The 19,716-nt window shown below is 35.9% G+C and overlaps 1 long non-coding RNA gene across 1 annotated transcript in view; it reads left to right on the top strand.

The window, feature by feature from the left end:
- LOC307188514 overlaps positions 1-19,309 on the top strand; it is a 319,783-nt gene extending 300,474 nt beyond the window's left edge. The window contains exon 4 of the long non-coding RNA XR_013828962.1: positions 16,523-19,309. This is a non-coding gene — a long non-coding RNA (uncharacterized lncRNA). The remainder of the gene's footprint in view (positions 1-16,522) is intronic.
- Positions 19,310-19,716: the final 407 nt, after the last annotated feature.

Raw genomic sequence — 19,716 nt, 5'->3', positions numbered from 1 at the left:
TACAGTAACTCTCGTTACTATCTTTGCATCTTCTCTGTACACATAAAACTATTCTAAGATAATAAGTTTATTTTAAAAGTGACAGTTTTAACTTACCACTAAGCATTTCTATGAAACTCAGAATCCAAATTTCGTACTACAGTATACACACAGTGTACTGTGTATAGTATTAAAAGCTTAGACTATCACCAATCTATTATTAGAACTTTAGACAAAAATCTTCTACTTATAAAATTTAAGCCAGAAATATATTAGAAAGCAAGAAGTGGCACGAATTTTGTCACAAGATAAAGAGAAATTGTGACCTAAGGTCTGTACTCAGAACAAACCAGAAAGCTGAGCAGTCACTTTTCAAATTTCCAGAAAATTTCTGATGTTACAAAAGGCTATTTCACAGGCCCTTTCCTCCATTACTGTGTCTCCTCAGAACTTGAAATTCTGGTTCTACAATTCACAATCACGCAACAGAATAAAATTTAAAATTTGAACCAAGAAAAATAAGGGAAGAATACAAACAGTATATTAATAATATGGGAGAGTATTATACTTAATTCTCTTCTGTGTTTGAGAATTCTCAAAAGAAAATTTAAAAGGAAAACATAATCTTCCAAAATCATACACCAGAGGAAGTGAGTGGAAAAACCATTATTGAAAAAGCGATCTAAGATACAGATAGTATTCTCAAACTTCTTAGGAGGTAAGACAAACTTTCTAGGAAAATTCACTATATAAATTGTCTAATTTTTTTAGTCCTGGACAGATAAAAACTTTCCAAAATCTTACCCAATTCTGTAAATGTTTTCTAAATTTCAACTGTTGAAGAATCAAATGATTCCCCTAAGTTAGGATCCCCACAGCACAATTCCCCACAGATGAAGGGTTGTATTTTAATGAAACATGGTTCTTACTCTCTAGTGACTTTCTCTTTTCACCAAATTTTCAAAGGTGAATATTTAAATAGCTGAGACAATAATTTGCTATCTTTCACATGTGACACTTTAAAATCCTTAGGTGAAGGATTATGAAATTTATCCTTTTTCTAATAACACCTAGAGTTTTAAAAATGGAAGGATCATCAGCACTCCTGTATTGATAATGGACAAATTTCAGAAAGGGAAAAAAAGTTATCAATTATTAAGTATCTACTGTATGCACTTTATCAAATTCCTCATTTAATTCTTTTAGTGAACCATGACACTGATGACAAGCAAAGTATCTGAGAAGCTAAGTAACCAGCATGATGCAAAGGTTACTAATTGATTGATATGGAATTCAAACAAGCTTGTCTGACCCCAGAGACAGACTTCATAAGCACCACAGTTGTCTCAGATATTTCTTATTGTATATGTTCAAACAGCATTTTCTAATCTCTCCCATGGAGACATTTACTAGAAATGTGTAAACACATTGGAAGATTTTCCAAGATGAGCAATGTAAATGTTGAAGGCAGACTGAAAATCAGTTATTATGAGGAATGAAGGAGACTGCACTTACAGCCATCTGACATTAAGGGAGGAACTTGAAATCTGTGAAAAAAATCTCTGCAATGGCAAGTAACATGATTAATGAGTTGCTTAGTAGAGTATATTAATAGTATAATGGGAAAAGTTGCATAACTAACTTTTGGAGAAAATAACTCAAGAACAGGTGCCTTTTAAATTGCCTGTTTTAAAATTGTATTTTTGTTGTATCTTTGTTATCAAAATAGTGAATTTATCCACAATAGAATATTTGAAAAATATTTAAAAATCATCAAATATAAAATATATTACTGTTTCGACCATCCAGCAATAACTACCACTAGTGTTGTGAATATATGCTTCAACTTAGTTATACATACATGCACATATTTATATATATATGTAGATATATGAATATACCCATATAAGTATTATATGCATATAATTTTTCAAGATTTTAGATGTCTGTTCTTTGGAAATAATTGAGAGTATCTTTGTGACTTCAATATGTAATCTAATTCTTTTAAATATTTGAGACTAGAAGAAAACTTTCCCAACATTTTCCCTTAAGAATTTAAAAGCTATAGAAAAATTCCAAGAACAACACAAGGAATATCTATATGTTCCCAGATGCACCAGTTGTTATCATTTTACCATGTGTGCTTCATCTCTCATCTCCCTCTCATCTCTCTTTCTCTCCCTCTCTTTCTGTCTCTAAATATATATATATATAGACACCTACATTTATATGTGTTTATGAGTTTGCAGACAGTGTGGCACTTTACCTCTAAATACTTCAGAATAAGAATGTTCTTTCTCGTACATAATCACACAAATGCACACACTGAGGCAATTTACCATCAATATAATATTAGTAGCAAAATTACAGCCCATATTAAAATTATTCCGCTTGTTCCAGTAATATCCTTTATTGCTTTTGGTTTGTTAGTTTTGATCCAGGACCCAATTAAGGATTATGCATTGCATTTAGTTGTCATGGCTTTTCGTCTTCTTTAATATATTAAAGGAAGAAAGAAAAGTTCCCAAACCTCTGTCTTTTGTGCTACTGAAATAGTTTATGCACCCAGGCCAGTTGTCTTGCAGAATTTCTGTCAGTTTGGCTTTGATTGTTTCCTCATGATTAGATTGATTGAATTTTGTTTTCTCTTTTAGGATACAATATAGTGATGTCTTTCCCGTTTCTATGCAGCATAGCAGAAAATATAGGAAGTCAAACTAACAGGTCAAACTCCCTATCATTAGTGTTGAGTTTGGTCACTGTGAAAGTGGTATCCACCAGATTTCTCCATGGGAAAGAAACCTCTTTCTCTGCGATTAAAAGCCATTCTTTGGGATGACGCTATGAGACTATGTGAATATCCTATTCTTCATCTTTCTCACGATGGTTTTATCATCCACTGATAATTCTTGTCTGACTCAAGTATTATGATCATTTTACAATTTTGATTTTTTTAAATTATTTTATCTCTTTTATAATTTAGTTGTCATTTCTGTGTAAAGAGATTTTACCCACTCGCATTTCATTGTCCTGTATTCCTTTGGTCAGTGTATTGTAACCCTATTCTGACAGTGTTTATTTTTACTTGCAAATTTTCCCCAATTTAGCAGAGGGAACTCCCAAGCTGCCCTTGTGTCCTTTTAACATCTTTCCAACAGTTTTTAGTTTTGTTGTTGTTTGGTTGATTTTTTTTTTTTTTTTTTTTTTTTTTTTTTGGCAGATGGAAACAGCAACTTCCTTTATTTCTGGTACAAACAGATATTCCAGGGAACCCTTACTTTCCCTGAATCCGTTATTTCTCGTTTCCCCAAAGAGCCCTGATTCCTTCGAGTTAATGGGAAATATTATTTAGAAATGAAGGTTTGGTGTTAGGTGTTCTGCTTGTTACTTGAGTGCAACACTTCTAGACCATGTCAGTAGACAGTTGTATGAGTTCATACTGATTCTTCTAATTTCAGTCTGACACCACAGACTTATTCCTCTCATTTTTGTTTTTGAACATGTTTATTGGAGTATAATTGCTTTACAATGCTGTGTTAGTTTCTGCTGTATAACAAAGTGAATCAGCTATACATATACATATACCCCATATCCTCTCCCTCTTGCATCTCCCTCCCACCCTCCCTATCCCACCCCTCTAGGTGGTCACAAAGCACCCAGCTGATCTCCCTGTGCTATGCAGCTGCTTCCCACTAGCTATCTATTTTACATTTGGTAGTGTATGCATGTCAGTGCCACTCTCTCACTTCATCCCAGCTTACCCTTCCACCTCTTCATGTCCTCAAGTCCATTCTCTATGTCTGCATCTTTATTCCTGTCCTGCCCCTAGGTTCTTCAGAACCATTTTTTTTTTTTAGATTCCATATATATGTGTTAGCATACGGTATTTGTTTTCCTCTTTCTGACTTACTTCACTCTGTATGACAGACTCTAGGTCCATCCACCTCACTACAAATAACTCAATTTCGTTTCTCTTTATGGCTGAGTAATATTCCGCTGTATATATGTGCCACATCTTCTTTACCCATCTGTCAGTGGACACTTAGGTCACTTCCATGTCCTGGCTATTGTAAATAGTGCTGCAATGAACATTGTGGTACATGACTCTTTTTGAATTATGGTTTTCTCAGGGTATATGCTCAGTAGTGAGATTGCATGGTCATATGCTAGTTCTATTTTTAGTATTTTAAGGAACCTCCATACTGTTCTCCATAGTGGCTGTGTCAATTTACATTCCCACCAACAATGCAAGAGCATTCCCTTTTCTCCACACCCTCTCCAGCATTTATTGCTTGTAGATTTTTTGATGATGGCCATTCTGACTGGTGTGAGGTGCTACCTCATTGCAGTTTTGATTTACATTTCTCTAATGATTTGTGATGTTGAGCATCCTTTCATGTGTTTGTTGGCAATCTGTATGCCCTCTTTGAAGAAATGTCTATATCGGTCTTCTGCCTATTTTTGGATTGGGTTGTTTGTTTTTTTGATATTGAGCTGCATGAACTGCTTGTGTTTTTTGGAAATTAATCCTTTATCAGTTGCTTCGTTTGCAAATATTTTCTCTCATTCTGAGGGTTGTCTTTTCATCTTTTTTATGGTATCCTTTGCTGTGCAAAAGCTTTTAAGTTTCATTAGGTCCCATTTGTTTATTTTTGTTTTTATTTCCTTTTTCTCTAGGAGGTGGGTCAAAAAGGATCTTTCTGTGATTTAAGACATAGAGTGTTCTGCCTATGTCTTCTTCTAAGAGTTTTATAGTGTCTGACCTTACATTTAGGTTTTTAATCCATTTTGAGTTTATTTTTGGTGTTAGGAAATGTTCTAATTTAATTCTTTTCCATGTAGCTGTCCAGTTTTCTCAGCACCACTTATTGAAGGGGCTGTCTTTTCTCCACTGTGTATTCTTGCCTCCTTTATCAAACATAAGGTGACCATATATTCATGGAATTATCTCTGGGCTTTCTATCCAGTTCCATTGATCTATATTTTTGTTTTGGTGCCAGTACCATACTGTCTTGATTACTGTAGCTTTGTAGTATAGTCTGAAGTCCGGGAGCCTGATTCCTGCAGCTCCATTTTTCTTTCTCAAGATTGCTTTGGCTATGCAGGGTCTTTTGTGTTTCCATACAAATTGTGAAATTTTTTGTTCTAGTTCTGTGAAAAATGCCATTAGTAGTTTGATATGGATTGCACTGAATCTGTAGATTGCTTTGGTAGTATAGTCATTTTCACAATGTTGATTCTTTAAATCCAAGAACATAGTATATCTCTTCATCTCTTGGTATCATCTTTAATTTCTTTCATCAGTGTCTGATAGTTTTCTGCATACAGGTCTTTTTTCTCCGTAGGAAGATTTATTCCTAGGTATTTTATTCTTTTTGTTGTAATGGTAAGTGTGAGTGTTTCCTTTATTTCTCTTTTTTTGTTGTTATTTTGTTGTTAGTGTAGCCAGAGATTTCTGTGCATTAATTTTGTATCCTGCTACTTTACCAAATTCATTGATTAGCTCTAGTAGTTTTCTGGTAGCATCTTTAGGATTCTCTATGTATAGTTTCATGTCATTTGCAAACCGTGACAGCTTTACTTCTTTTCTGATTTAGATTCCTTTTATTTCTTTTTCTTCTCTGATTGCTGTGGCTAAAACTTCCAAATCTATGTTGAATAATAGTGGTGAGAGTGGGCAACCTTGTCTTGTTCCTGATCTTAGTGGGAATGGTTTCAGTTTTTCACCATTGAGGACGATGTTGGCTGTGGGTTTGTCATATATGGCCTTTATTTTTTATTATTATTATTTTTAATGATTTTGGATATACATATATTTTTTAATAATTAATTATTTTTGGCTGCATTGGGTCTTCGTTGCTGCACAGGGACTTTCTCTATTTGTGGCGAGCCGGGGCTACTCTTCATTGTTGTGTGTGGGCTTCTCATTGCAGTGGCTTCTCTTGTTGCGGAGCACAGGCTCTAGGGCGTGCAGGCTCATTAGTTGTGGCTCAGGGGCTCTAGAGTGCATACTTAAGAGTTGTGGTGCACAGGCTTATTAGTTGCGCCATGGCATGTGGGATGTTCCCAGAAACAGAGTTCAAACCCATGTCCTATGCATTGGCAGGTGGAATCTTAAGCACTGTGCCACCAGGGAAGTCTCTATAGCCTTTATTGTGTTGAGGTAGGTTCCTTCTATGCCTACTTTCTTAAGAGTTTTTATCATAAATGGGTGTTGAATTTTGTCAAAAGCTTTTCTTGCATCTATTGAGATTATCATGTGGTTTTTATCCTTCAATTTGTTAATATGGTGTATCACATTGATTGATTTGCATATATTGAAGAATCCTTGCATTCCTGGGATAAACCCCACTTGAGCATGGTGTATGATCCTTTTAATGTGCTGTTGGATTCTGTTTGCTAGTATTTTGTTGAGGATTTTTGCATCTATGTTCATCAGTGATATTGGCCTGTAGTTTTCTTTTCTTGTGACATCTTTGTCTGGTTTTGGTATCAGGGTGATGGTGGCCTCATAGAATGAGTTTGGGAGTGTTCATCTCTGTGCTAGATTTTGGAAGAGTTTGAGAAGGATAGGTGTTAGCTCTTCTCTAAATGTTTGATAGAATTCACCTCTGAATCTATCTCATCCTGGGCTATTGTTCATTGGAAGATATTTAATCAGTTTCAATTTCAGTGCTTGTGATTGGTCTGTTGATAATTTCTATTTCTTCCTGGTTCAGTCTCAGAAGGTTGTGCTTTTCTAAGAATTTGCCCACTTCTTCCAGGTTGTCCATTTTATTGGCATATAGTTGCTTGTAGTAATCTCTCATGATCCTTTGTATTTCTGCACTGTCAGTTGTTACTTCTTTTTCATTTCTAATTCTGTTGATTTGAGTCTTCTCCCTTTTTTCCTTGATGAGTCTGGCTAATGGGTTATGAATTTTGCTTATCTTCTCAAAGAACCAGCTTTTAGTTTTATTGATCTTTGCTATTGTTTCCTTAATTTCTTTTTCATGTATTTCTGGTCTCACCTTTATGATTTCTTTCCCACTGGTAACTTGGGGTTTATTTTTGTACTTGTTTCTCTAATTGCTTTAGATGTAAGGTTAGGTTGTTTATTTGACATTTTTCTTGTTTCTTGAGGTAGGGTTGTATTGCTATAAACTTCCTTCTTAGAACTGCTTTTGCTGCATCCCATAGGTTTTGGGTTGACGTGTTTTCATTGTCATTTTTTCTAGGTATTTTTGATTTCCTCTTTGATTTCTTCAGTGATCTCTTGGTTATTTAGTAGCATATTGTTTAGACTCCATGTGTTTGTATTTTTTTTACAGATTTTTTCCTGTAATTGATATCTAGTCTCATAGCATCATGGTCAGAAAAGATACTTGATATGATTTCAATTTTCTTAAATTTCCAAAGGCTTGATTTGTGGCCCAATATATGGTCTATCCTGGAGAATGTTCCATGAGCACTTGAGAAGAAAGTGTATTCTGTTGATTTGGGATGGAATTTCCTGTAAATATCAATTAAGTCCATCTTGTTTAATGTGTCATTTAAAGCTTGTGTTTCCTCATTTGTTTTCATTTTGGATGATCTGTCCATTGGTGAAAGTGGAGTGTTAAAGTCCCCTACTATTATTGTGTTACTGTTGATTTCCCCTTTCATGGTTGTTAGCATTTGCCTTATGTATTGAGGTGCTCCTGTGTTGGGTGCATAAATATTTACAATTGTTATATCTTTTCTTGGATTGATGCCTTGATCAGTACACAGTGTCCTTCTTTGTCTCTTGTAATAGTCTTTATTTTAAAGTCTGTTTTGTCTGAAATGAGAATGGCTACTCCAGTTTTCTTTTGATTTCCATTTGCATGGAATACCATTTTCCATCCCCTCACTTTCAGTTTGTATGTGTCCCTAGGTCTGAAATGGGTGTCTTGTAGAGAGCATATATACGGGTCTTGTTTTTTTATCCATTCAGCCAGTCTGTATCTTTTGGTTGGAGTATTTAATCCATTTACATTTAAGGTAGCTTTCGATATGCATGGTCCTATTACCATTTTCTTTATTGTTATGGGTTTGTTTTTGTAGGTCCTTTTCTTCTCTTGTGTTTCCCACTTAGAGAAGTTCCTTTAGCATTTGTTGTAGAGCTGGTTTGGTGGTGCTGAATTCTCTGAAGTTTTTCTTGTCTGTAAAGGTTTTAATTTCTCCATTGAATCTGAATGAGGTCCTTGCTGGGTTGAGTAATCTTAGTTGTAGGTTTTTCCCTTTCATCACTTTAAATATGTCCTGCCACTCTCTTCTGGCTTGCATAGTTTCTGCTGAAAGATCAGCTGTTTACCTTATGAGGATTCCCTTGTATGTTATTTGTTGTTTTTCCCTTGGTGCTTTTAGTATTTTTTCTTTGTATTTAATTTTCGATAGTTTGATTAATATGTGTCTTGGTGTGTTTCTCCTTGGATTTATCCTTTATGGTACTCTCTGCGCTTCCTGGACATGATTATTTCCTTTCCCATGTTAGGGAAGTTTTCAACTATAATCTCTTCAAATATTTTCTCAGACTCTTTCTTTTTCTCTTCCTCTTCTGTGACCCCTATAATTCAAATGTTGGTGAGTTTAATATTGTTCCAGAAGTCTCTGAGGCTGTCCTCAAGTCTTTTCATTCATTTTTCTTTATTTTGCTCTGCTTTATGTCCACTATTTTATCTTCCAGATCACTTACCCGTTCTTCTGCCTCAGTTATTCTGCTATTGATTCCTTCTAGAGAATTCTTAATTTCCTTTATTGTGTTGTTCATCATTGTTTGTTTGCTCTTTAGTTCTTCTAGATCCTTGTTAAACGTTTCTTGTATTTTCTCCATTCTATTTCCACGATTTTGGATCATCCTTACTATCATTCCTCTGAATTCTTTTTCAGGTAGACTGCCTATTTCCTCTTCGTTTGTTTAGTCTGGTGGGTTTTTACCTTGCTCCTTCATCTGCTGCATATTTCTCTGTGTTCTCATTTTGTTTAACTTACTGTGTTCGGGGTGTTCTTTTCGCAGGCTGCAGATTTGTTGTTCCCGTTGTTTTTGGTGTCTGCCCCCAGTGGGTGAGGTTGGTTCACTGGCTTGAGTAGGCTTCTTGGTGGAGGGGTCTGGTGCCTGTGTTCTGGTGGGTGGGACTAGATCTTGTGTTTCTGGTGTACAGGGCCACTTCGGGTGCTGTGTTTTGTGGTGTCTGTGAACTTAGTATGATTTTAGGCAGCCTCTCTGCTAATGTGTGGGGTTATGTTCCTGTCTTGCTAGTTGTTTGGTGTAGGGTGTCTAGCACTGGACTTTGCTGGCCGTTGGGTGGAGCTGGGTCTTATTGAGGCGGAGATCTTTGGGAGAGCTCTTGCTGATTGATATTAGGTTGGGCCAGGGAGTCCCTGGTGGTACAATGTCCTGATCTCAGCTCTCCCACCTAGAGGCTCAAGCCTTACACCAGCCCAGAACACCAAGACCCTGTCAAGCAGCATGGCTTAGAAGAAAAGGAGGGGAAAAGAAAGAAAAAATTTTTTAAAAAGGTAAATTAAAAATGAAAAGAAAATTATTAAAATAAAAATATTAAAAATAATAATAAAAGGAAAAATAGAGCAACCAAACCAATAAACAAATCCACTAATGATAACAAGCAACACTGAATTAAGATAAACATAAAAATCAGAAACAAATTAGTCACAGAAAGCAAACCCCAAGTCTACAGTTGCTCCCAAAGTCCACTGCCACAGTTCTGGATGATTTGTTGCCTCTCAGGTGTTCCACAGAGGCAGGGAACATCAAGTTGATTGTGGGGATTTAGTCCACTGCTCCTGAGGCTGCACGGAGAAATTTCCCTTTCTCTTCTTTGTCTGCCCAGCTCTTGGGGTGATGTTGCAACAGTCTGGGGTGCACTGTGTGTTCTCCTGGGGAAGTTATCCCTGGATCACAGGACCCTGGCAGTGGCTGGCTTCACAGGTTCCCGGGGTCGGGGGTTGGGCAGTGTGTGTGGATAGTGACCTGTGCTTGCACACAGGATTCTTGGGGGCTGCAGCAGCAGTGTTAGTGTTTCATGCCCATCTCTGGGGTCTGAGCTGATAGTCGCAGCTCGCACCCATCTCTGAAGCTCATTTAGGCGGTGCTCTGAAACCCCCTTCCTCTTGCACTCTGAAACAGTGGTCTCTTCCCTCTTAGGCAGGTCCAGACTTTTTCCTGGACTCCCTCCCATCTAGCTGTGTTGCACTAGCCCCCTTCAGGCTGTGTTCACACAACCTCAGTCCTCTCCCTGGGGTTTGAACTCCAAAGCCCGAGCCTTAGCTCCCAGCCCCCACCTGCCCCGGCAGGTGAGCAGAGAAGCCTCTCAGCCTGGTGAGTGCTGGTTGGCACTGATCCTCTGAGCAGAATCTCTCCACTTTGCCCCCTCTACATCCCTGTTGCTACACTGTCCTCTGTGGCTCCGAAGCTTCTCCCCCACCACTCCCATCTCCACCAGTGAAGGAGCTTCCTAGTGTGTGGAAACTTTTCTTCCTTCACAGCTCCCTCCCAGAGGTGCAGGTCCCATCCCTATTCTTTTGTCTCGTTTTTTTTCTTTTGCCCTGCCCAGGTACGTGGGTATTTTCATGCCTTTTGGGAAGGCTGAGGTCTTCTGCCAGCATTCAGTCAGTGTCCTGTAGGAGTTGTCCCACATGTAAATATATTTTTGATGTATTTGTGGGGAGGAAGGTGATCTCCATGTCTTTACTCCTCTGCCATCTTGAAGTTCATTTTTATATTTCCAAATGGATTCACTCTTCCCCCACAATAAGAAACTTTTGTTTCTAACAACATCAATATAGTCACTCGTTTGTGCTCTCTCTATATAGTATATATATAGAGAGAGATAAGACAAAATATATAAGAAAAATGCAAATGTAGCAGAGGTAGATTATACATCTTTATATATATATAGTTATTTTATATATCATTTCACATATATATATAAATTGCTATACCAATACCACTATCAACAGAAAATCTCCTAAGTATCAAGATATCCTTACATTTTTAAACTTTATTATATGTCTATATTAGATTAACATGGCTCAAAACTAAAAGTTTTATGCAAATATAGATTCAAAAATGTCATTTCCCCTTCTTTATCCCTTTTGCCCAGTTCTCACCTACCAGTTCTATTAGCTTCTGGTTTTCCTTCCTATATGTACTTTTTTAAAAATTAATATAAGTATGAATATATTACCTTTTTTCTTCCAAAAAGTTAACATGCTACTTATGCTTATGTTGCAATTTTTTCTCCTCACTTAACAATATATTATCAGTTCATAGGAGTTTAACTCTTATGTTTTTACACCTGCTTAATATTTGCATTGTAGATGTGCTGAAGTTTATTTAACCTATTTCCTAGGTATAGGCATTTAAATTGTTCCAGTATTGTGAAATTACAAATTACCCATCTGATTTTTAAAAGTCCATTGGTATTGGGAAGTATGGCTATTTGGGGTAGAGGTACAATGTTGATGCATAGATATTTTAAAAACATGATTAAATAACATAAAACAACTGAGATAGGTATCCCATTACCTTTTAACATTGTGTTTTTCAATTCTTCTTATTTTACTAATTTTTTCTGTACATTTTGAGTCAATAAATATGGTTTTGTGATTATTCTACTCTGCTTTTTAACTTCAATTATTTAAAATTAAGGAGAGTTTTTATAGTTAAATGCTTCCCACCTAGAATTTTTCCTGAATACTATTTTTATAAAATCTACCTTTGCTACATATGTGTTTTTCTGATATATTTTGTCTCATCTTTCTGTTGAAACTCACTAATTTTTTTTTAAGTGAAACACTTAGTGATAACATGTATTTGGATTTTGTGGTTTAATCTAATCTTATAAACTGTATCTTTTAAAAGGTGAATTTAACCCAACTCAGTTTATTCATATAGCATATATGTATACTTATTTCTACCCCCAAAATAGATCTGGTTCTATTTTCATAAGAGCATCTGCAATTATCACTTCAGTATATCATGTGTTTTCACTGCTTAGTCCCAGGTATTTACACCGTGAATTTTCTTTTCTGTGGTTTTTGATTTTCTGTTTCTCTCGTTAGGTTAATATGTACTGTTAAATATTTTTATTTTATACTGGCACATATGATATTTTCAGAATTCTTGAATTATGAGAATGTATTTTTGTTCACTATCATATATCATAGACATTTATGTTAGGTATAAAATGTGTCATGTGAACATTTTTTCCTTAAAAATGCTACCATTAGGGCTTCATGGTCTTTCTGAGTTTGTTATTACAGTGAAAACTCTGAAATTAGCACAGTTTTGTTTCCTGGTTAAAAGACTCTGTTTTATTAAATTTGCTTGTTTTTTCTGCTTGAAGTCTGGAAAAAAAATTTTTTCTGCTTTTGAGATAAGAAAAACAAAGCTAGAGTATATTTAGTCACAAACCTATTTATTCTGATTTTTCAGAAGGTTGTGACCTTCTTTTTCTTTTTGTATAGTACAGATAATTGTTCTATTTAGATTTATATTTGTATTTCCATTGTATTTTTTCTGATCATGCTTATCAGATCATACACTGAATTTCTGTTCTCTATTATTCCTTCTTTAGACTAATAGTTTTATGTTTTATATTTTTCTTCTGCATTTTAGAGGTGCTTGTCTTTCACCAGTTTCGTTCTAAAAAGCTTTATCATGTTTGCATATTGCACTTGATTGCTTATAAATCGTATTTTAATTGTTGATTTACTTTTTTTGGCTTATGACTTTTTCAACTTATCAATTTCTCTTTTGATTAAATATCCTATATTATTTTAATTTCCTGTGTTTATGTATTATGATTCTTCTGTCCCAAAACAGTATGTTTTTGCAGGATAATGAAAATTTCAGACACTTTATCTTTCTGTGGAAGTATCCCATTCAAGAGTATGGGATTTCTTTGTTCTAGCTGCTTCCTCCTTCACACGCCCAATGTTGTTGTGTTGTTTTACATATCCCTGAGTGGAGCAAAGTCTGTATGAAATTGCTGTCTTCTGTAAAGTGTCTGTGTTCTCTTAAGGTCTACTCTCTTTGCTCTGAACAATTACACAATCCTGTTTTAAGATATACAGATATAGGGTAGGTTGAGACATGTTTGAGTAGTACCATTCCCAGTTTCTAATAGACACCTATAAACTGTGATTTCTCATTCTCTTTTCCTGTATTTTGCATATTCTGAGAAGAGTACTTTAAAAACTATTATTTGTATTTGAATTCTTAGCTGATTCCTTGGTTTATTTTTATACCTGCATACAGTAAATTATTCAGATTACACCTTTCAAAACACACAAAACAGCTGACAGTCCATGCTCCTCCATTATGCCCTTTGGTCTTTAAAGCTATTGCAAGATGTTAGCATTTAAATTATTGTAAGTTGTTAGAATTTGATCTTTTAGTGATTTAGCAGACAATGATGGATTTTTTCTTTTTGGATTATGTTTTCCATTGTCCTGAAAAGCAATTTAGTTGTTAATTGGGAGAGACTGCTTTGGAATTGGCTAAACAGATTCCATTTCCATTAAGAAGTATAGAGAGCCATTTGAAATTTGCCTTTGAAATATGGCACTAAGGCCTTGTGTGCCAAGTCACAGAGTTAAAGTGTCCATGGAAAGGTCAGCTAAGTCATCCCTCAGCCTGAGCTATTCGAAGTACCATTAAAATAGACTCTTCTCATTCAGAGCATCGGATTCTACTCTTACCCTTAAAAATAATTCTTTCCAAGATCTTATAACTGTTATAGGAGAGACTGTGTCTCTGATTTATAATCTAATTAGAGCCCTTTTACTCTTGTATCTAGGAAGATGAGATCTGCTCCTCGTCTATTGTTAAGGACCATTTCATATACTCAAGTCTCTTAGTAAATCCAAAAATCATCCGTTCTTCCTCTAGGATGAAGGAGCACATTTCATTTGCTTTATCTCATAGGGGCCGTTGCCCAAACTTTTCATCAAATCTAATTGTTTTCATCTGAAATAACTCTATTTTATACTTCACTGTCATGACCCAAATGATGCCCAGAATGTTTTTAATACAGTTAGAATTCTATGTGTATTCCTAACAGAAGTTCCCCTAATCTCTTCTTATCACCCTTGTTTGTTGCACAAGGGATGAATCAATTAGCTAGGATGATTCTCATTTCTCAGAAACATAAGGTAGCTGCATGTTTCTGCTGACTGTTTGAATATGTTGTGTTTTAATTTCCTGAATATAAATTTAGAATCACTAACTTATTGTCAACAACTCTCATTTGAAATTAATGAGAAAATGTCATTTGTATTTTTCAGTTTGCATCACTCACACCAATTAAAATATATTGAACATCAGATTGCTTGGTATATTTTAAACTCAAGACAAATAATAGTTTTTCAAAAATGTTTTGTATTGTGATGTGCTGGGGAGACCAATATGCTTACAAGCCATTAGAATAGGAATCATTCAGATTATTTCAATTCCATGTTTTAACTTGTTATTTGGAGCAGTTTTGAGATTTTGTTCAGCTTTATTGAGGTATAATTGACATATAAAATGGTAAAGTATTTAAAATGTACATTGTGATGATTTGATATACATTATGAGAAGACTCTTCCCATCTAGTTAATTAACAAATCTATCACTTCACGTATTTATATTTTATGTGTGTATGAGAACATTTATATTCTACCCTCTTAGGAAATTTCAATTATATAATAGTGTTATCAACAGTAGTCACCATCTTATAGAATATATCCTCAGACTTTATTCATTTTATAGTTGAAAATTTGTACCCTTTTACCAATATCTCCCTAATTTCTCTACCCTCAAACTATTGGCAACCACTTTTCTACTCTCTGTTTCTATGAGTTTGACTTTTTTTTAGATTTCACATATAAGTGATAACCACACAGTGTTAGTCTGCATCTGTCTGGCTTATTTCACTTAGCATAATGCCCTCAAGGCCCATTCGTGTTGTCACAAATGGTAAGATTTCCTTCTTTCTCTTGTCTGAACAATATTCCATTTTATGTATATACCACATTTTCTTTATTCATCTCTGGATGGACATTTAGATTTTTGTCACCTTTTCGCTCTTGTGAATAATGCTGCAATGAACAAGGGTATGAAGATATCTCTTCAATATCTTATTTTCATTTCCTTTGGATATATACCCAGAAGTGGGATTGCTGGATCGTATGGTAGTTCTATTTGAAATTTTTTGAGGAAACTCCGTACTGTTTTCCATAGGGGCTGCACCAATTTACATTCCCACCAACTTTGCACAATGGTTTCCTTTTCTCCACATCTTTGTCAGCACTTGTTTTTTCTTATTTTTGATAATAGCCATTCTAACAAGTATGAGGTGATATCTCACTGTGGTTTTGATTTGCATTTTCCTGATAATTCGTGATGTTATATACCTTTTTATATACCTGCTCTACTAAAAGCCTTATATAATTTAGTAGGTTTCATTTATCCCCCTTTACAGATGAAAATTCTGAGGTCTTCAGGAGGTGAAAAAGCTTACTGGAGGTCACAGACTTAATAAAAATCAGCTAGGATTTGAACTAACTCAGTTTGACCCCAGAGTACCCACTTTTAACAATCACCTTCTACCAAAATTTTTTTCAAATGATAATTATGTCTCTTGATATTGTGGGACATTAAGCTATGACTTAATGCAAACCATTTCCAGTATGACACATATGTTCAAGGGTCAGCTCCCTTTGCATACTATTCTCCTGGCAAGAGTTAGTATTTTTACATTTTTATTTTAAAATATTGACGTTCCCAATATTATTTATGGATCTGATTTTATAAAACTGCAGATTATTGGGCAGACTCATCAAAACAATGATTATTAACTGGAAGATGATGAAATTTTTCAGTACTATGGATAATTGTTGTAGATTATTATTTTTTATTTATTATGACAAGCACTAAACACTGAAAATGTGGATGGCAACCACATTTGTTACCCAAATATTGCTATTGTAACAACAAAGATTAAATATGGGAAACTGCAGATGAAAAGATTTTATTGATGCTAAATTGACTTCTAGATGAAAAGGAAGCTACTCTTAGGGTAAAACTTTTTTTAATACCAGATAATTTAACTTAAACCAAGTATAAGGCAGTAAAACATATTGAATTAATCGAATTCAATGTCATGAATCTTTTATATGAAGCCACTTTTCGGCAAAGTTAAAACTTTAAAGCAATCTCTTTGCCGTTCTTAATATCAATAGATTCCTTATTTCTCAAAAATGCTGTGAAGTCATTTCTTCAAAATCTGACTTTTTTTTTACTTGCTTTGTTGCAGACTCTAAAAAATGGATGGTTAAAATTTTCATTGATTCTGTATGACTTTCAGATTTGCATATTATAAATTGCAATAAATACATTTAAATGCAGTACACTGTAAGTGTAATCACTTACTCCCTATCAGTATACACTTCAGTCTTGTTAGATTAACTTAATTTTCTTTACCAGATTACTTTTTTTAATAACAGCTATCAAATTTTTTTTTTTTTTTTTTTGCAGTATGCAGGCCTCTCACTGATGTGGCGTCTCCCGTTGCGGAGCACAGGCTCCGGATGCGCAGGCTCAGCGGCCATGGCTCACAGGCCCACCCGCTCCGCAGCATGTGGGATCCTCCCGGACCGGGGCACGAACCTGTGTCCCCTGCATCGGTAGGCGGACTCTCAACCACTGCGCCACCAGGGAAGCCCAACAGCTATCAAATTTTATTCAGGTATCAGGTTTATTGTTGGTTTGCTTTTCTTAAGTGATACTGCTCTGAAGATGAAATGATACTTTCCTAGGAATGAGAAGTATGTTTTCTTTTATTCCAAGGTGACTTAGAAGATGAAAATACAGGTAATATTAATAGACTTACAATAACATATGAGCACTTTTTATAGTCACTACTGTGTAGAATTAGTCCTCCTTTCCTTGGCCCATAAAGCAAGTGTATTTGTTTTTGTTCTTAATTGAACAAAGGAATTACCATCATTTAAAAAAAGAAAGCTATGGAGCTCTTTCTTTTAGTCTATTTAATCATCTGTATATTGAAGTTCTGGGCTAAACGAAATTCTGAAAACTCTACAATCTTTTATATTCTATGAAAAGTGATACCTCTGAGGCTCATGCTGAGATTGGCTTGAGGCTAGTGTACTATAGAGAGTATATAGGAGGACTCATTGTCAATTCCCAGGAGTAGATTTATTCAGAAGTTCTTCACTGACCACGTTGAATTCTGGCATAACAGGAAATGTCAACGGATTTCACCATGACCATAGGACTTATCTACCTTTTTTTCCTCCACTGATATTGCCCAATAATTTTCCTTCCATCCACAACCCGCCTCCTCTCCAAATATGTGGATATCTGCCCTCTCTCATCAAATTGTTTGCTCTACTCCATTATAACTTTCCTTTACATTTCTATATAAGTAAATGTAATCCAGTAAGGACACTTTGCTGTAGAAAAAGTTTCTGGGAAAGTATACGTGCTTTAGATTATTGATCATTATGCTATGCTACTTTAATCCCTGTCCAGCTGTGATAAATTATCCCTTTGGCTCATGTATACATGTTTATTTTCTATGACACAGTCCATTGCCCTTTTAAATACAGCATAAGGGTACCATACTCACACGGGAGAGTTAAAAAAGAAGCCAGTAAATTCCCCTTTTTCCTTAAGCCGTTTTGAATTTGCTTTTTGCCATTGCAATAGGAAAAAGCCCTGAAAAATATAAAAGTCATCTGTGCGTTTAACAGACGTTAAGTTGTCCACAAAATAATAAGGAATACCAAAAAAGATTCTTCAACTTCAAGTTTGAGGATGTTAAATTATGAATAGCAAAGCTCCTGGACAAATTCTTGTCTGTTTTGTCTTTTTTAGCCACTACTGATTTTTCCACTGACACTGGGGCTTTAGGGGACTTGGTAGGAAAAAAATCGGGATATTGGTGCTTATTGCCTTCTTTAATAACATCCTACTAGAAAAAGCTGAATTTTTTTCAAGCTGCACATGTAAAAGATGAGAAGAAAGAAAATACAGTTTTGTTAAGAAGTTCTGTCTCCTTAGAGTCAGCAGTCCAAATGGTTGAGAATCAAATAATTATGTACTTTGTGCAGTTGGAAAAGTCTCCAAATTAATTGCCCTATGTTATCTGTCCTCAAATTAACATTGGAAGATGAAAAGATAGGGACCTGTAGACAACAGGGGGAATAAAGTATTAGGACCTACCTGAAGCCAGAGAACAGAGTAAAAGCCAGATGCCCTAGGCTCTGTCTAAATGCTTTTCTTCATGTACTAACAAAGGTAATATTTATATCTCTGTAAGGCAGTGTGGGATTATAATAATATTAGCTGGGTCTCATGACTATAGACTATCATTTCTGAGGTAAATGCCAGATAGAAGTGGTTTAACTGAGGGCTGAGGGATAAGCAAAATTCTCAGAAATACTGCTGAAGCAGAAAGCCTTAAGGCAGGGTCCAGATTTGGAAACCATAACTAAACTACCTCGGTAGGTTTATTTATTAGATCTTAGATTCAAGAAAATTCATATTTCCCCATATCCATGTTTTAAGAGCTATTTCCAGAAAAATTCCTAGCAGACAAAGACCTGGGTTGGTGAGGAGAGAAAAGGAAAAAAAACCCAAAAAAATTGATACAATTTCCAGGTCCTTGCAACCGTGTCAGATTAAAATTGAGGGCACAGCCCCCAGAAAGAGAGTCTTCTCTGTGCCCAGTGAAGACAAGGGATAAGGGGCATAACCCCTGAAGACAGAACTTGAGTCAAGCAAAGAGGCTAACTGAACTCATGCACATTAGCTGAACCAGACTTGACCAAGGAAAATGCATATCACCCAGAGATCCTATACTCAAAACTAGAAACAGGGAGTGAGCTCTCTCCTTTTATAGAAGGGGTAAATCTTAGCTGTATGGGATAGATACACTGTTAGGGAAAAGCATATTTAAAAAGTATGCATAGAAGGAAAGCCTAATTCTAGGCAATTTTTTTATCTTTCCTTCTTCTTAAGTTACCTCACCACACTTCCTCCTTCTTTTGGTAACATAACACTTTTCTTCTGTCCTTTTCCATCTGATGAAACTGTCAGTCACACAAACTCAATCCTCCACTACAAGTGTTACTGACCAGGGCTCTTGGCCTTCCCCTGAGCAATAGAAATTTACTAGAGGCTAGACAAGAAATTCAGGCGAGGCTTTACTGGGGTCTCTGCTGCAGCAGGGGGGAGTGAGAACAAACAACAGGTTCCCTTGCTTGCTTGCTCCCTGAGGCGGGGGGCAAGCTTGTTCATTATATGGGGCAAGGGTAGAGATGTGTCCAGGGGTCAGACCAGAGGGGTAGATTAGGTGTTTTGCCCATCCCTTAGGTGGTGTTGTGTGCAGGGGGCATGGGCAGTACCCTGCTTTTGCTCCAGGCTCTTCAAAAGTGGCAGTTGGGCTTTTTGGTCTCTTCGTATCTTTATACAGTTTCTTTGTATTTTGCTGCTTAAGGAGAGGTGTGCCCAGGTGCGAGCATTGCAGCACTGCAGCAAAGGGTCCCAGGTCCCAGCCTGTCTCACAAGGGGAGGCTGATAAGGGGTTGACATGATGAAATCAGGATCAATTAAAAGTCTGAGATGCACCAAGCATCATGTAACATGTTCCTGATAAGGACCATCTTTGCTACCACATGAAAAGAGAGGAAGAGCTCTGATTATAG

The sequence above is a fragment of the Stenella coeruleoalba genome, assembly GCF_951394435.1.
Source record: "Stenella coeruleoalba genome assembly, chromosome: 7".
Taxonomy (NCBI): domain Eukaryota; kingdom Metazoa; phylum Chordata; class Mammalia; order Artiodactyla; family Delphinidae; genus Stenella; species Stenella coeruleoalba.
This window is presented reverse-complemented; position numbering and strand designations above follow the sequence as displayed.